This window comes from Anas platyrhynchos, chromosome 2 (assembly GCF_047663525.1).
Source record: "Anas platyrhynchos isolate ZD024472 breed Pekin duck chromosome 2, IASCAAS_PekinDuck_T2T, whole genome shotgun sequence".
NCBI classification, from domain to species: Eukaryota; Metazoa; Chordata; class Aves; order Anseriformes; family Anatidae; genus Anas; species Anas platyrhynchos.
The window spans coordinates 30806692-30823925 of NC_092588.1; the positions used below are offsets into that span (position 1 = coordinate 30806692).

General features: G+C 36.6%; 1 long non-coding RNA gene across 4 annotated transcripts in view; it reads left to right on the forward strand.

Moving 5' to 3' along the window:
* LOC106015875 (uncharacterized) overlaps positions 1-17234 on the forward strand; it is a 215431-nt gene that overhangs the window by 84380 nt on the left and 113817 nt on the right. For 2 of the 4 annotated variants that reach the window (XR_011807441.1, XR_011807440.1), the window contains exons 3-4: positions 1405-1489; positions 12934-13069. This is a non-coding gene — a long non-coding RNA (uncharacterized lncRNA). The remainder of the gene's footprint in view (positions 1-1404; positions 1490-12933; positions 13070-17234) is intronic. The other 2 variants (XR_011807442.1, XR_005263279.2) reach the window with 1 other exon arrangement.

Genomic DNA, 17234 nt, shown 5'->3' on the forward strand with positions numbered 1-17234 from the left:
CTGAGAATCAGAGATGTTTTTGTAGCATCATAGAGCTTTGAGTAACTGCAGTTCTGCCTTGACGGAGTCCTGGACTGTCCACGCTGTAGCTATTTGCAGTAATGCACATTTTAAGGAAAAACAAAACAAAACAAAACACACACACAAAAAATTGTCTTCAGTAGTGAGTTTAAAGAACCAACCTAAGATGGTACCAACCAGATCTTTCTTTTTTCTAAGCTGTGGCAGTTAGCAAAAGAGAAGTAGACAGGTCACTGACACTCGCATGTGCAATAGCTAAAATCTCTCCTTGGATGCAAATTCCACTTGTCCACAATAATCTGAAGTGCTGGTTGAAAGTGAGCTGAACCAGAAATAGAAAGTAAAAATAAGAATGAGGTAGTCCATCTGCTGAAAATTATATCCATTCTTGAATGATGTAACTCAGACAGAAAAATTTGTTCTTTTTCTCTCACACATTTAACCTTTGACTCCTCTGTTCTGTTCGGTTCCATTCTGTTCTGTTCAAGAATGCAAATGCCTTCTTCTTTCTGGAAATATGGGCTTCACAGGGCTGCCCCACAGCAATGATTATCAACTTTTTTTTTCTTTTTCTTTTTTGAGTTGTTACAGTCTTTGTGCAATGCTTTTATGTTTGATGTGTTCTGACCAGTACAGGTTAAAGCTTAAGCTATATCCTTGCAGTACTTTGTGTAAGAGCAACATTTCAATGTATTTCAATGCTAAGCGTTACAAAAAGCAGTGTGACCTTTCTTTTCCCCAGCACAAATATACAATACTACAATACACATACCACTTCTGAAAAAAGAAGCCTTTTTTTTTTTTTTTTTTTTTTCTCCAGTAGTCTAACAGAAGTGGTCTCCATGTTGTGATGATGGACTACTCTTCATCTCCCTGTGTGGATAAATACAGTGCAGTGAGAATCCAGGCTTTTTAGCTGTGGAGCCCTGAAACACTGGTAGGATTTCTACTGTCCAAATTATTGAAATGGTTTTCTGGGAGATACAGGCCTTCCATTCAGTCGGAGGAGAGGCAAGCGCTAGACACCTAATGTTGTTATCAATGATCTTTCTAGAGGCAATAGGTTCACGCAGGATTACAATGCAGTTTGCATAGTGAAGTCTGGGTTTATTGAGACCCAAAGATCTGAAGTGCTGATTTCTTACCATGGTGGGCATAAAAACTACGTAGGCAATTGTGTGTTGAGATGCACAATTGACGTTCAAACAGTTTAAGTCAGCTGCAAAAGGAGGGGCAAATCTTAACAGATATTTTCCTTTAATGGATTTGAGTGCAGAGGTGCAGACCTCAAGAGTTTGAGAGAAGCTTTCATCAAAAGAACTTCTATTAAATATACCCCTCTTTTTTCTCTTTGTTACTTGGCTATGTTCTTTTCTTTCTCAGGGAGTGTAGCCTGTATCTCTTGTGGAAACAGTGATTCAAAGGACAGCAAAGGAAAAACTGGACATTACTGAAGAAAGCAAATGAGGTAATTAGGTCTGGAATAAAAATATGCATGTTTTGGATATTACACTAATGCTTTCCCAAACTGCTCTCCCCTCCTGCCTGAATTCAGGAAAGTCAATGACATCTATGCTTGCTTAATTGTAAAGCTTCATTATTTCCTATACCACAAAGTCTGCTTTTTGTTTTTATAAGGGCTTGGCATAATCTTTTTTTGTAAATGCCAAGAACAATGCCAATTAGCCTGTGGGTAATGGTGATCAATTGTAGTAGAAAGAAGTCATCTGAAGTCATACAGCTGTTTGTGTACCTCCTGGCTTTGCCTTGTGCAGAGCAGTGCTGAGTTGTCCAATGCCTCCATCATGATGAGCAGTAATCTACCAAACTGTCTATAGCTGACCATCAGGAGAACATCCAATTATCCTGCAGCATCAGAGGTATGATATATGTGTGCGTATATATAAACTGCATTTTGCAGCCTGGAGACACACAGAGTATATATCATCAAGTTGCTTTTTACCCTTTTCAGTACTGGCTGGCATTTTCTGAATGGAAAGTTTAAAATGCACATTCTTCCAAGCAGGACAACCACAAAGCAGTTTATTTTTGCAGCAAGTATTTTTGGAAATGGAGCCCTTCCCTTTCACATTCCTTATGCTAATGTTCTTTAAACACCAGTTTAAACGCATACTGCCACTGGCTCCTTCTCTTAATTAAACTTCCAGCATTTCTAGACAATGTCCTACACTTTCCTTACAGTGTGCTGCACATTCTTTTATCAGATATTTGTACCCTTACTGGAACACTCTGCTTGCTCCAGAATTATCTGGCAGTCCTGCTTCAGTCTATTTATTCCATCACATGATTGTTTTAGTGTTGTTTGAAGCACTATTTTGGAGCCAGACATAATCATATTATACAGTTCCTCACCTTATTAACTGACAGAGAACTGTTCCCCATTAGACAATTGATCCTGGGCAGATGAAGCCATTAAAAACAGTACTAATTAGCTGAAGAGTGGAGACAGTAATACAGGCTGCATCACTTCCTTTCATGCTTAGGGAAGTTCATGTTCCAGACAAATAATAATTGATATGTAGTCTTCCTTAATTGTGGTTGTTAACAGCCAGTATTATAATGACAGGCTGACAATCTCTGTCTAGCCTATTGTATGTTTATTTCTGAATCCAAGAACCACTGAATAACGTTTTTGGTTTAACTTGAACTTCACAGAATATACTTTAAATGTCACTGTAATGAGAGTTGGGCAGCTAACCTTAACTTATGAGTTATTCCTTACATGTCTCCAGGTGTCAGCTGTTTGTCTTGGAAGACTGGGTGCCCATAATTACATGGAATTATGGCATGATACATTAGAATAAAAAAAGCAGACGGTTTGAATAGGAATCCAAAAAATACTGCATTAGATCCGTAAGCAAGAGCACTAGGCATCTAACTAAATTTCAGTATAGTAACTGTAGCCGATAGGGTTAGAAAATCATGTAGTCTTTAAACAAAAGAGTGTTTTGATTTCTTTCTCCAAAAAGTGCGTTCTGTTTTTGAAGATCTACACGCATATATTCACATGCATATATGTATGCATGTGTACGCACATGTAGTGCATATATTACATTTATTACAGGAAGTTAGTAGCACTCTCTATAATTTATTTTGTAAAAACATGTTCATTGTTATCCTCTATTTCATTCATGATTATCCAAAATATTTTTTCCCAAGCTAAAAGTTGTAGAGGTGGGGTGATTTTTCTTTCCTTCAGGTACTCTGACCAAATACTCAGCTGTCCTAGAATTCAACTAGAAAACATTCTCATTAAAATCATAAAACTTAGTTTCATCAGAAGGAATTAACACCTGAAACAGCAAGCATCAAATGCCTTTAGTTGATATAATTGCTTTTGATATTAAACAGTTAACAGCCATTTTAAAACTATATTTGAACTTCAAAACTTTATTTTCCTTCTCCATCTGTTTTCCTTAAAAGAAAATGAACCAAAAAAAAATGGAAACTTTCCTTCTAAAAAATTAAATGCAATAAAAGTAATATGAGAGAGAGATTAAAAGATGACAGATATCAAAATTCTAAATATTACAGCTCTGACAATAACTGGCTAAATATATAGGGTTTCTTTCAATTTCTTTAATTGTTCCTGTACTTACTGCTCTTCTGTTATCAAAACGTCCTGTATTTTTGGGTTTGGGGAGGAAGTTTGTGGTTTCAGAATAGTGTTCTGACTTAGTCGCTTCAGATTTTATTGCTGACTGTGAGATCTTACATAGGTCACTGACAGCCAAATCCCCCTTACTTTATTTATTTGGATAGTCAGTCCTATTAAAGCCTGTCGATGAAATTCTGGCCACACCGAAGTCAGTGGCAAGACTCCAATTAACTTTAAGGGAATGAGGATTTTCTGTTAAGATTCTAGTCTTCTGTATGTATATAAACAAGCAGTTAAGCATAGTCCTATCTTGCTTCTCAAGATGAAGTTTACCATATTACTAGTATTCAGACACAGGATACGTGACAACTTCACCACACTCTACAGATTTCATAGGAGGGGAAGAGCCTGACCCTCATTAACATCCTGGCATGTCTCACAGTCTATCATTCGTATGGTCTTGATGGCTCGGGCACTTTCAGGGAGGGTGCAAACTTTCTATTATTCAGACATCAAGAGATGCCTAGATTTAAGTTCTTCTACAGTAATATTTCTTACCGCTTTAATTTCTTTGAGAACTTTAGTATTTCCATTTTTTTGATTTTTTATTACTTTTTTCCTGCCCACTCTTTATTACAGTGAAAGTTTTGTGTGAATCAAAAAAGCCAAATCGTGCCTTTAACTCAACAAAGTCACTGTCTGTTTTTTTCTCAAGTTTACAAACTCCATTGAAGCCAGTGGTGTGACTTTGACTTGTGTGGATTTTGGATTAGGCCCGTATGAACTGTAGATGCTTTTGGCAGAATTAGCTCAGCAGTGAAGAGGGAGAAAGGATATGCGGGGACAAGAACAATGACTTATGACACTGCACTACAACACAGATGGTTGTGATTCATAATATTGGATGCATCCAGAGCCTTTTTTTTTTTTTTCTTGGAGGGAAGACACATAGAAATATTTTGGACACAATATGAGAAGGCTACATGCATATAGTCACACATGCATGGTCATAAGAAACAATTCTCTTATAGAGAATTCTCTCTAATTGGGATTCAAAACCCTGCATTGATTTTTATAGTATTTTTGAGATGCCCTTTGTCCTTCAAGTGGGAGAATAGCTCTAGGAGTGAGTTTCTTTGTCATGAGTACCCACACGTAACACACTTCTATATTTTTGCATGCCAAATCCATCTTTCTCAATGTCCATTTTTTCTGTTTTATGCCATTTAATTTATTAAAATAAAACCAAATATTATATGGAAAACTGTTGAAATCAAATCAAAAGTTGTAGTAATCTAGTGCAAAATCCTCAAAGGCCAAAGCACAGAGGCATTGTGATTCAAAGAAACAGAAGACAATGGGAATGTCTCCTGATGTATGTTCATATTAGGGAATACCTCTGGCTGTTGACTAAATGGAAAAATATCACATCAGATATAATCATTTGAAAGTCCTACAAAACTAATGCGTTAATTTGTGTAAGACACAGTCCTTTCACAAAAAGGACTGGAGAAGGATGGGAATCAAGAGATGGTTGCTGGAGCACAGATAGAAGAGCACTGTGCCTGCTGTGCTAAATAGTTGTCTGTGTTCTTGTTTCTTTATTTGGAAACGGTAATACTGCTTGGCAATGGTCAAGTTTTTAGAGATACATTTATAAATTAATACAACTCAGGAAGAATACTAACTGTAGTAAGTAGATAATTCATAAGTATCATAGAATCATAGAATCATAGAATATCCTGAGTTGGAAGGGACCCTTAAGGATCATCAAGTCCAACTCCTGGCACCGCACAGGTCTACCCAAAAGTTCAGACCATGTGACTAAGCGCACAGTCCAATCTCTTCTTAAATTCAGTCAGGCTCGGTGCAGTGACCACTTCCCTGGGGAGCCTGTTCCAGTGTGCAACCACTCTCTCTGTGAAGAACTTCCTCCTGATGTCAAGCCTAAACTTCCCCTGCCTCAGCTTAACCCCGTTCCCGCGGGTCCTGTCGCTGGTGTTAATGGAGAAAAGGTCTCCTGCCTCTCGACACCCCCTTACGAGGAAGTTGTAGACTGCGATGAGGTCTCCCCTCAGCCTCCTCTTCTCCAGGCTGAACAGGCCCAGTGCCCTCAGCCGTTCCTCGTACATCTTCCCCTCCAGGCCTTTCACCATCTTCGTAGCCCTCCTCTGGACACTCTCCAACAGTTTCATGTCCTTTTTATACTGTGGTGCCCAGAACTGCACACAGTACTCGAGGTGAGGTCGCACCAGCGCAGAGTAGAGCGGGACAATCACCTCCCTCGACCTACTAGCGATGCTGTGCTTGATGCACCCCAGGATACGGTTGGCCCTCCTGGCTGCCAGGGCACACTGCTGGCTCATATTCAACTTGCTGTCTACCACGATCCCTCTCTTCTAGGCTGCTCTCCAGCATCTCATCGCCCAGTCTGTACGTGCAGCCAGGGTTTCCCCGTCCCAGGTGCAGGACCCGGCACTTGCTCTTATTGAACTTCATGCGGTTGGCGATCGCCCAGCTCTCCAACCTATCCAGATCCCTTCATATCTTCATATCTGTATCTATGTCCATATATATGATAGCAAAACTGGATGTACAGTTTACAGTGATATAACAGTAGTAGTAGTAGTAGTAGTAATAATACTAATGGACTTTAGTAAGTTTGCTAGATCAGTTAGTGTAAGTCCTGTTACTATCATTAAGGTCACAGAAATGATATCGGTTTATACCTTTAAAATGGACCTGGTGACTTAACTTGATCATTAGAAGAAGCCTTTTGTATGTTTTAATATATATTAATTGTCTTTTTGCCACCCCTTACAATTACATTTTCTCAGATGGAAAGATTGGGGAGGAAAGAATGCAGAGTATTTTCATTTTTTACAACTTGAAAAAAAAATAGAGGGGAAATGACTCAGTGTAATTAAAATGTTTTCCCAATGACAAGGGTCACAAAAACCTCAGACTTGTGTCTGATATATGGTCTCACTGTCTGGGTCGAACTTCTAGGGTTAGTTATTTCTTTGGAGGAAGTTCATTGATCTGAGTTTCCCTCAAGATTTTCTCATATTTTTTCATATGTTGTCTTTTTTTCCCTCTTTCACAGTCTTAATCTTTCTATTGTATAATAGTCTCCTTTCTGACCAAAATTAACTGAAATCAATGAAAAAAGATAGTTCTTTAAAAAAAAAAAAAAAGGACATTTCTCAGACTAAGACAACCACTGGATCTAGGCCTTTCACTTTCTCTGTGCTGATGGTGTTGTTGGTATTGATGGTGTTTTCAAGCTGTCTATCAAACTGGTTTAAGTCTTTTAACACATCATTTCTCACTGTCTGTCCCCCACTATTTCTCCTAGTTGTCATTCAAATTGTTCCACTAAGAGAACAAATACATGCATGCCATGAAAACTAGCAAGATGATATAATGAATGAGTTACAATAAATGCCCCCAGCATAAAACAATTATGTACCTGCTATTGTCAAAAACATTCAACATTCCCTTTGTTGAAAAGGAAACAGCTATAAATTATTCACTGGGGCACTGCAACTCTTTTCTTTTTTCTCTTTCCTTTTTTTTCTTTGCTTCCAATTAATTCTTCCCTGAACATCCCTAGGTATTTAGCTGAGGGTAGAAATTTACATGCAGAGAATTTTAGCAGTTTCTTGGGATTGTCAGACTGAGTGTCCAAATTAAAAATAATTAAAAAAACTTTACCACATTTTCCTGTGTATAATCAGAGCTCAGTTATAAATAATATCATTCAGGATTGGTATAGGTTATATGTATTCAGGGGTAAATATAAGTGGTTGTTTAACCCAGAGACCTTCTCATTCCCAATAGATCCCCAAGCTCCACTGTCTTCAACTCTTTCACATTTCAGAATTTGCTTCTTCCTGAAATATTTACCCCAGCCTTGCACTATCCTTATTTCATTAATGACTTTTTTTTTTTCTGTGGTTTATCAAAAGATAAAGTTTTCCTGAAGATACAGAATTCCTAAAGATTTTTTTAAAATAATGTTTTTAAAGAGGATTACTGAAGGTGAAGATTGAACAATCATGAAAGCAACAAAGAGAGAGATTTTTATATGTATCATCTTTCTGCCAAACTATCTTCATGCACTGAGTCTCAGAGTAATGCCAACATGCAAAATTAATGTTCTGTCCTCACTCAGGAAGCTGTGGGATGAGGTCCAAATGGGGTCCTTGTTCTCTTTATTGTCATAAACCTAGAACATAACAGTGCATCTGGAATAATTACAGAAACAACAACAACAAAAAAAAAGATAAAACATCTTTTTATTCATGGTGTGAGCCAAATAAATGCCTATTATAATGATTCCAGATGGCAATAACATGTGCCCTCTGTAAGCCCTAAAAGCCCTTTGTATTTCTGCTTCTGATAAAAGTCTAGACCTTTTGCTTTGCCTTTGTGCCCATGAATGTAATTCTCTATGCAGAAAGAGGGGTACTTGGTGGGATTTGACAATTTGTAGCTTTCCAAGTTTGAAGGACACATGCTGAAAGTGGACCATGCAAGCTGACACAAACGTGTATCTCCATCTGCCTCTCCAAGCCAGAAGCTGGTGTCAGTTTGGGCACGTGTCCAGTGTATGGTTGTAACAGTGGATTTTACAGGCCAGCTGTAAATGTTAGACTGGACTTTCTGTGGTAGCCTAAGGCTTGACTGAGGAATGGTCTAGGTTAAATGCACATGGAATGCATGAACCATGCCATTAACCTAAGAGCCCTGTAGTAGCAGAGAAAAGCTGCAATTACTTCCTAGCAAATTCCAGTCTGTTCGAAGTCATGCTCTTTTGATTCACAAACAGCATCTGAAGAAGAGGTGAGAGGCACTGATCATGGCAGAGAAAAGCCAGTTTGATTCAGTGAGAGAGACCCTACATTCCTTATGAGCCAACAGTCCAAAATCCCAAGAAAAAGCATAGAAAATGGGGATGGCTTTGTTTTCCTGGTTTTATAAGAAGGACAGTTTTTAAATTCTTTCTGAAATATATTGTTTATTTGATATATACTGCTTTGATATATGCTGTTTTGAACCATCAGCATAACTGATGGTTCACTAAAAGGAAACCCTGTCCTCTAAACTACCAAAACCTATTAGACGTTATTCAGAGATGTATGATACAAGCCTGACTCAACAGACACCTGTGTTTTAAGTCCCTTTGTAATCCTTTGTAAGTGACACTGTGTGTGTAAGCTGAAGTGCAGTCAATTTATGATGGATGTTACATGAGGTGGTTGCTTGTGATACCGTAAGAGTAACCTCAGTGACCCAGGAGGTTTTGAGTCTGTTGTAATTACAGCAGTTCTAAGAGCAGTGAAATTTAGGGAAAGATTAGCCCAGCTGCTGTACTTTGCTAAGTACTCCCCACTACCTGCACCAGAGCTGTCCTTTACCAGTTCAGTCGCAGTCACTGCTGGGAATAGAAATTTAGTAGAAGTTCTGGATGACGGGAAGGTAGCTCCTACATCAGTGTCTCCATTTGGTCCACAAGGATCTCAATCATAAGAGTAAGTGGCATTAAATGTGCAAAGAATGGAGTAGACTGCTGTGTCTGGTTGCTGTTTGCTTAGTGATATGTTTTAAAAATGGAAGAAGTACTAATCACGTTTATTTATTTATTTATTTATTTATTTATTTTAATTTAATTTTATTTTATTTTCCGCTGTTTTCCTAAAGGAACAATCCTAAATATTTCTGGGATTTTTGTGTGTAAAGAGTACTCAGCTGAACAAGGAACATTTTCTATAAAGATGTGTAACCAAAGCAAGAGAAATGAAAAGTTACATTGATAATCTTCTTCCTCATCCAGCTGAAAATAGTGTCTGTGACCACTTATGAATCTGTCCTGAAAATTCAAATGTTTGAAAATGGGAGAATAACTTACTGCTCTTTCCAATTTCCCCCCCTTCAAGCATATTTGACTTTACTTCAAAGATAGTGTTTGAGTAGATGAACTCACATATTTCAGCAAATAAATTATTATGTGAAAATGATTGGTCTAGTTCTACTCACTGATACTGTTAACCATCGCAATACTGACTAAGAATTACACTCATTAAGAATACTGATTAAATAATTTGAATACAATCATAAGAATGCATTCTTTTCCATTAATATTAAAATGCCTAGTTTTCAGGAGAACCATGGGTATTTGGAAGCTCAAATGGATAAATGTTTTACGCTAAAAAGAAAAGACACTTTATGAGCTCCATTTTTAAGTGTTGTTTATATTTATTTTGTGTATTTTATATCTGAGAATGAACATAGAAAATAAACTAGTGTACCACTCATCAATTTAGACTAAAATGTAGAATAAAAAACTCAATATTTCTAGAAATGAAAAACTTTTACTTGCTCAAGCCAATATTCCATGCTTAAAAAAGTATATGCTGTAATTGGTAAACAGATTCATCAAATTTACTTTCCAAGACTCTTCTAAATTCCTCTCTAGTTGTGCACAGCGTGGTAAGAAAAGATAGAACAAGAGAAGCTTTCTCCAGACTTTGGGTGGGGTCGAACTAACTTTTTGTGTATGCAAGACAGCTCTGGCAACTTTACACGTACTTATTAATACAAAAGCTGTTTGGTCATGTTGGCTCCTTGGCCCTTTGCTTCTTTATTTCTTTGTAAGGATGCCTACATGTGAGTTTTGTAACCATTAAATGTAATTAATAGCAGCACATTGCTAGAAAGTCAGACATAATTGATTTCTTATTTTTTCTGTGCTAAAGATCAAGGGGCTATATCCTTCTTCTGCCATTATGCATGCAGAGCTATAGGAGAATGGACCCTCTGGGAAAAGTCTAATATCCGGTACACTGCTGTCTACCAGATCCTTATTATAAAAAGCTTTCTACTGTAGCCAAGCTGTGAAAAAGCTCATGCTGTAGTGGCTGCAAAATGAGCAACTTTGATTACGTAGTCCCCATCAAGAGTAAGGTTATAAGTTAGCAAATTGAATTCCTGAACAAGACCTATTCATCAAATAAATCTGAATAGCAAGTGTTTTCAAGGAGATTACAACACATTTTGGGGCTGTAAGAAAAGATGGTGTGTTTGGTGGAGAGTTTCCTCTTGACTGTATCTGTTACTTGTAAAAATTAGTGCTAAGTGATTTTTTCCAGGAATATTAAATCAAATGAATTTCAGAAGGACCACAAGTATTTAGGAACTTAAATGGGTGAACAGTTTGTGCCAGAAACAGAACACATTTTATTTTAGTACTTTCAAACAGGCAAAGATTAAATGATTCATTTTGAAAACATTAGAACAAAACCTATTTGCTTTTTCCATCAAAATGATCTTTTCTGCTTTCATATCGAGCTGAAAATAAATACAAAGACACGTGCCTCATTTTAGAGGGCTCCAACCTGCATAAAAATCCTGGTTTAGTCAATGTCTTCATTAATTTTTTTTTTGAAATTGTTGATTAAGAGAAATCTAGAATATTTTAAAAGGTGTTTTAAGGAACACGTTGTTAGGACATTGGTACATCTTGATCTGCTCATAATGCCTGCTTTTTAATCTGCTTGTAATCAGGAAGAAGCAGGAGGCTGGTGTACCAACCTTTTGTACCAACCAATCTGAAGCAACCTATTGCCCCGTTATTATCTTCTGTAGCAAAATTTAAGTTTCAGGTATTCTGACAGCAAAGCAAAACAAACTATGTTGGTCAGCATAAGGATGAAGAAACAATGATAGCAGAAGCCATCCTTTTTCCACCCTATATGCCTCACTAGGAAGAACAGAACAGTATTGCTTGTAACAAAGGAATTGTGTGGAACAGCTATACCATAGATCAGACCTGTAAACTATAGGGATCAGAAGTTCCTGGTGTTTTCATATTGGGCCCTACCCTACTGTGGGGAATAAATATGATGACAGTAAACTCCCTGCTCTGGCAACAGGTACTGGAACGGAAAATAAATTCAGATATTAGGTGAATGGTAACTTTAGATGATGCATGGAATAAAATAAAGAATCAAGAAATATTAAAGAGCTTTTCCAAATGGTGAAAGAAGTGAAACCCTTTCCTTCTCAGGGAGAGTGTTTTTGTGTAAATAGGCATAAACCTGTGTACATGAGTTTTCCATTATCTGAACAGGTACAGCATTGCCTTATTGAAAGAGCCGTCCCCTACAAGAAGAGATCACTGGTAGGACTTGAATTGCAAAAATCAAAAGTTGCATTCCAAAAGTCTGTTGATGCTACCGACTAGAGAATTACAATGCCTCAATGTTGGCCTTTGTTATATTACCTGTCACAGTGTACAAAGTGTGCAGAAGTTTAAGTGATGTAGCACGTGGTTAATCCAGAAAAACACCAAAATGCTAGTAAACCAAATGAGGACTCACCTAAAATTAATTCACAGGAAAACTCTGAAGACTCTGATTTCTGTCTTTCATCCATTACTCCTGGGAGCTGACTTTCAGTACTCTCTGGAATAAACTGATTTATTCCTCAGCATTTCCTCAAGACTCTCAGCATTTCCTATGCCTCTGTATATTTGGTGCATGGGTTTCTGTGAATTCCATGCTGAAGAACAAAGGACCAAGAAAAACCTCTTCAGTGGCATAACCTGCTGTGACAAGGTTTATTCCTTGCAGAAACTTACAAATTGCCGTTTTCAGATATATATTTACCTTTACCCCCATTATTCCAGTGAGAAGGCTGATTACTGTAGCGATTTAGAAACTTCTCTAAACTAACTTTATTTCTGATCAGTTTGTATTTATTTATTTCCTTTATTTGATGTTTACTGTCATTGCTTATTCACAAACAAAAATCATATCGCCCTTCACTCCTCATTCTGGTGGCCTAACAAGTCCAGTTCTTAATTTTTCCCATGTAAGGTAGAGCTGTGCTGATCATTGTGATGAATGTTGAGTGTACCTGTTTTAGTTGTAATTAACTGTTTTAGATGTTGATGTCCCAAATGGTAGCTCTGATTAGAGTGATTTTGAAAAGAAGAAGCTATACAATGAGAAATACAAAACTTAAGATGGAGGGTTTGCCAACCTACAATGGTATAAGTGGGCATAGTTTTACTATGCTTTTATGATTGTCTTCTCTGGACAGAGCTTTAATTTTACACATCTTTGAGACAGATCTTTTCTTTGACACTGAGGAAGGCTTTTTGCAACCACTTTAGCCACTCTCTAAAAGCTCATTAAACTGTTAATTGAATCCAATTCATAATATAAAAATCCTTTGTTTTCACTACTGTGTCAGTCGAATAGAACTTTAGCTTTTCCTCGTTGCAGATTAAAAAATGTCTAGTCACCAAAGAATTGATTAGAGAGGCAACAAGGAGGGAGCAGCTTTTCATTTTGTCTCATGGACTATGCTGGAAGGAACAGTAGCTTCAGACCCTAAAATCTTCTGACTACCTGTAGAAAGGTAAGTGCAGAAAAGAATGTCAAGCCAAGCTATTCCTGAGGCAATTTAGCTCTTTGTTGAAAGGTTGAAATAATTTAATATAGTACTTGTTGCAGAAGGGCCTTAATTGATATACAGAGGCAATATATCTCAGTGCAACAATTCAGTCTCAACCTCTGATACATGCTGATGTGGTTTATTTTTGTGTTATTTACGTAGTGTGTGTTCTGCCCTCAGCTGGGCAGCACGATTTTCAAATATGACTTTGAGAACAAAAGGTAGCAACTTTGGGAGTGAGTTAAAAGGGACAAATCAGAATCTCTGGAAGTTTTCTTCCCCAGTGAATTGCTTGTGAACTGTTTAATCATCCTGCCTGACATCTCTTCATTTATTTTGATAACTGTCCACAACTTTTTTATAGAACTCCTTCCTAATGTTTTAATACCGTGTTAGTGAATTTCTGTTTTGCTGTTTGCTTGCACAGAGTAAATCTCTTTGTGTGGAATACTTGATTCTCTAATTTGGGAAGGGAACCTATTATCCCAGGATAAGTCTTCATATTTCTCTTAACAAATGAGCAGAATACTTGTATTTCAACCTTATCTATTCATCACAGAAAAGGAAAAAAATGCTATCTTAATGCCTTTTGGATGACCCGTCTTTCTTATGCATTACATATAAGGCTTATTATATATTTGTCTGCACTGTCTATACCTGGATGTTCAGCAAAGGTTATTCGCAATAATATAAAAAATGAATAGTTAGATATCAGTACTGCATTATTCATTATTTGAGTGTCTTATCAGAAGAACAAATGCTGTACATAATAAAGGATATTTTCTTTGCTTTGAAAGTAAGTACTTGTTTCAGTTTCAACTAAAGCAGGCATGAGGGAGAAGAGCAGTTTACAAGCCTAAGCGAGAGGAATAGTTTACAGATTTAGCATTTCTTCAGATTGTACACTGCAGTCCTACTCACAGCATATATCTCCTCTAATTTTTAGAATTACAGCACAACATCAGGAGAAGTTGAGAACTAAGATTACCCTATAACAATGTTTTTGTTCCAAAGAAATACATCACATCAAAGAAACTGATGATAGCAGAGCCAAAACAATATGTGTGGCTTCAGATTTTGGTACATTTAATCCAAAAAGAGATAGCAAATGCAGAGTTTTTGCCTGAAACTGCATATTTCCATAGATACGATATGACAACTGACGAATCTTAGCCATCAGAGGTGATTTGGTAGAAATGATACAGCTGGCAATACTGCTGTCAAGAAAGTGAGAAAATAAGGTCTAACTTGTAATCTCTTTCCCTTATGTGACTGCAGAGGTATGTATGGAATAACATTTTTATTAGATGAAAATGCATCTAGGTTGCAAATATTTTGATTGTGAGACAAATCTCAGGGTTTTCCTATGATCTCTCAAAATCTTCCCAGACATCGTTTGCAGGATGGGAGTAATAAACAATATGTGCATTGGCTAAGAACATTTACTGGCAGAGATACACTCTGGGGGAAAGAAGAGCACGCCTTTCAGATTGTCACTGTACAATCTCTAAGTATACCGATTGGCAAAATACATTAAAAAAAAAAAAGAAAGAAATAGCATTTTTTATTTTACTTACTCAGACATTTCTACACTAAAATTACCTGCATTCTGAAGATAAATATATACAGTATAGATTCAAGCTCTAATTTACATCCAGGTAGTTCTGCTGAGGTTGAAAATAAGGTTTCCTGTTCTTACCAGAAAACACATCTCTACACCAAAGAAAACATATTTGTATCAGAGAAAATAAAAGGCAATGTATTCCATTATGGATGATTAACAAAAGGTTTATTTTGAAAAAAAAAAAATAAAATTGACAGCAACCTCCAGATATATTCATATTTTAAGTGCCTCTTAATAGAAAAATACACTAAATCATTTTATATGTATCCATGAAGCAGTTGTGATTTGTTGTATAGCAAGATGTATTCTGCTCTAATCTGCTGTGCTGTAAATGAAGTTAATGGAGTTAGATTGAAATAAAAGCTGCAATTAAACCAAGGAAAAGTAATTGAAGGAAATAATGTCGCAACATTGTAGTAACAATGCAGGAAATCTCAGTGAGAAGCCCAATAGAGGCAGCAGATGATTTTATTTTAAAATCAAATAGAAACAAAAATGTTTGTGCTCATCCGAGCTCACAGTCTCATACTCACATGCTCACAAACAGCAAGATGGTGGTATCCAGGTAATCAGTCTAGGAGAACAAGAGAGACAAGAGAAGCCGTTTTTTTAGTTCTCCTTTTCAAAACTCTTGGATTTTTCTTAGACTGGTAACCATATGCTTGCTTTGGATGAACCTTTTTAACCTTCTAGGCAGTGACCATGATAACTCTCTCCACCCTGACCCACCTCTGTGAGCATCATGGTTTACTTCATTCTTTGTATCCCCACCTGGGTGCCTTGTGGAGCTCAGCCTAAGTGTGTGCTAGGATGACACCTCTGGGTGCCATCTATGCAAGCTCATGATATAGGCCCTTTCCTGTCTTTTTCTTCCTGGTGTTTCCACAACTGTATGTACTCAGTCATTGTCCATTCATACTAATCTTAACCTTTCTATTATAATTCTTTCTATATAATTAGATAATTAAAACTTAGATAGATAATAAAATTAGATAATAAAACGATGTCTATTCTTTCTGATGGCTGAACTCCATAAATTCATGTAACTTGAATACTAAATGATTTACTTTTAACACTTCTGTGGTTCTTACTACATAAATATTTAGAATCCAGAAGTAATAATTTACACTTTTCTTGCTCAGTGCTTTATTTTTAGGCAATATGAATAATGAGATGCATGACCACAGTCAAAATGCAGTGAAACTGTCCTACAAACTGTAGGACTTTCATTTATAGAATGACTAGTATGATGCAGCCTTATTGTAAATGAGAAATGGAACCCTATTTCTATTTGAGAATATTCATTCAGAACTCAGTTCTTGTCCACATTTAACCTGCCCTAACAATGTGTAGGACAAAGTTGAAAGAGAAACTTGTAAGACTTCAGAAAATCTTCCATCTGTCCTTAAATTCTTTGCCAAAGCAGAAAATACCAGTGATATTTCAGTACAATCTTGTGCCAGAAGACAGTAGCTATCTTAGCATTCCCAGGACACAAACCACTTTTGAGATTCTTTAAAATAAGCTAAAAATACAGAGAGCATGACTGGCAGCATCTCTTTGTGATGTATTTGGAATGTATTTGTGATGTATTTGTGAATCAACAATGTTTGTGATATATATGGAATCAACAGTAATGCTGGAACTGAGATCCTTTACTTTTGAAAGGATAGGCAAAGAAATGGTACAGAAGGAGATCTCTGGGAAGCTTCTTATGTCTCCAATTTTCTTCTCCTTTCTCGATACACCACTCTCCAACACCCTGACTTTGTGGGCATAGTATAATGCCTGTTTCCTCCCTAGTGCTCCCCAAGATACATAAGAAACTGTGTTGCGAGTGCATGATAAACCCTACTGCATTTTAGAACTTTTTTTGGTCCCTGAAACTGTAGAGGAATGAAATTTCATTAAACAGATGAGAAATGTCTTACTATTATTATGTTGGCGCAACTGCTGTTTAAAGTTTAAATCTGTAAGGCACACCTGTTGAAAATCAGACACCTTCCTAAATAAATAAAATAAAAAAATGACACTACAGTTTCAGAAGATCCTTTAGGTGTGCTCCAGGTCTTAAGATTCAATGCAAAAGTTTTTTGTTATTTGTTTCCAGCTGTATGCATTAAAATTAATCATCAGCCATGTGACTAAGGCTGTCATAGTATAGATACACATATGTAAATTAATACAAACATTTTTTTGGAGTAATGCACTATTAATAAATACTTGCTACTGTGCCTGCTCAGTATATATATGTGTGTATGTATAATCTGAATACATTCATACAGTAATCAGTACAACTCTGTTGTAATTCAGAGCTTTAAATAAATAATTATGAAAATGGAAGCAAATTAGCTTTTGAAAAGGTAAACAGATGTGATGTTTTTATGTTGCTATGTCATTTAAGGGACTGTGTATGTTAATTGAATACCAAGTTTATTTTATTTATTGCTAAATTGATTGCTTTTACTTTATGGCTTGTCATGTAGCATCTCTTGGAGATGTTTC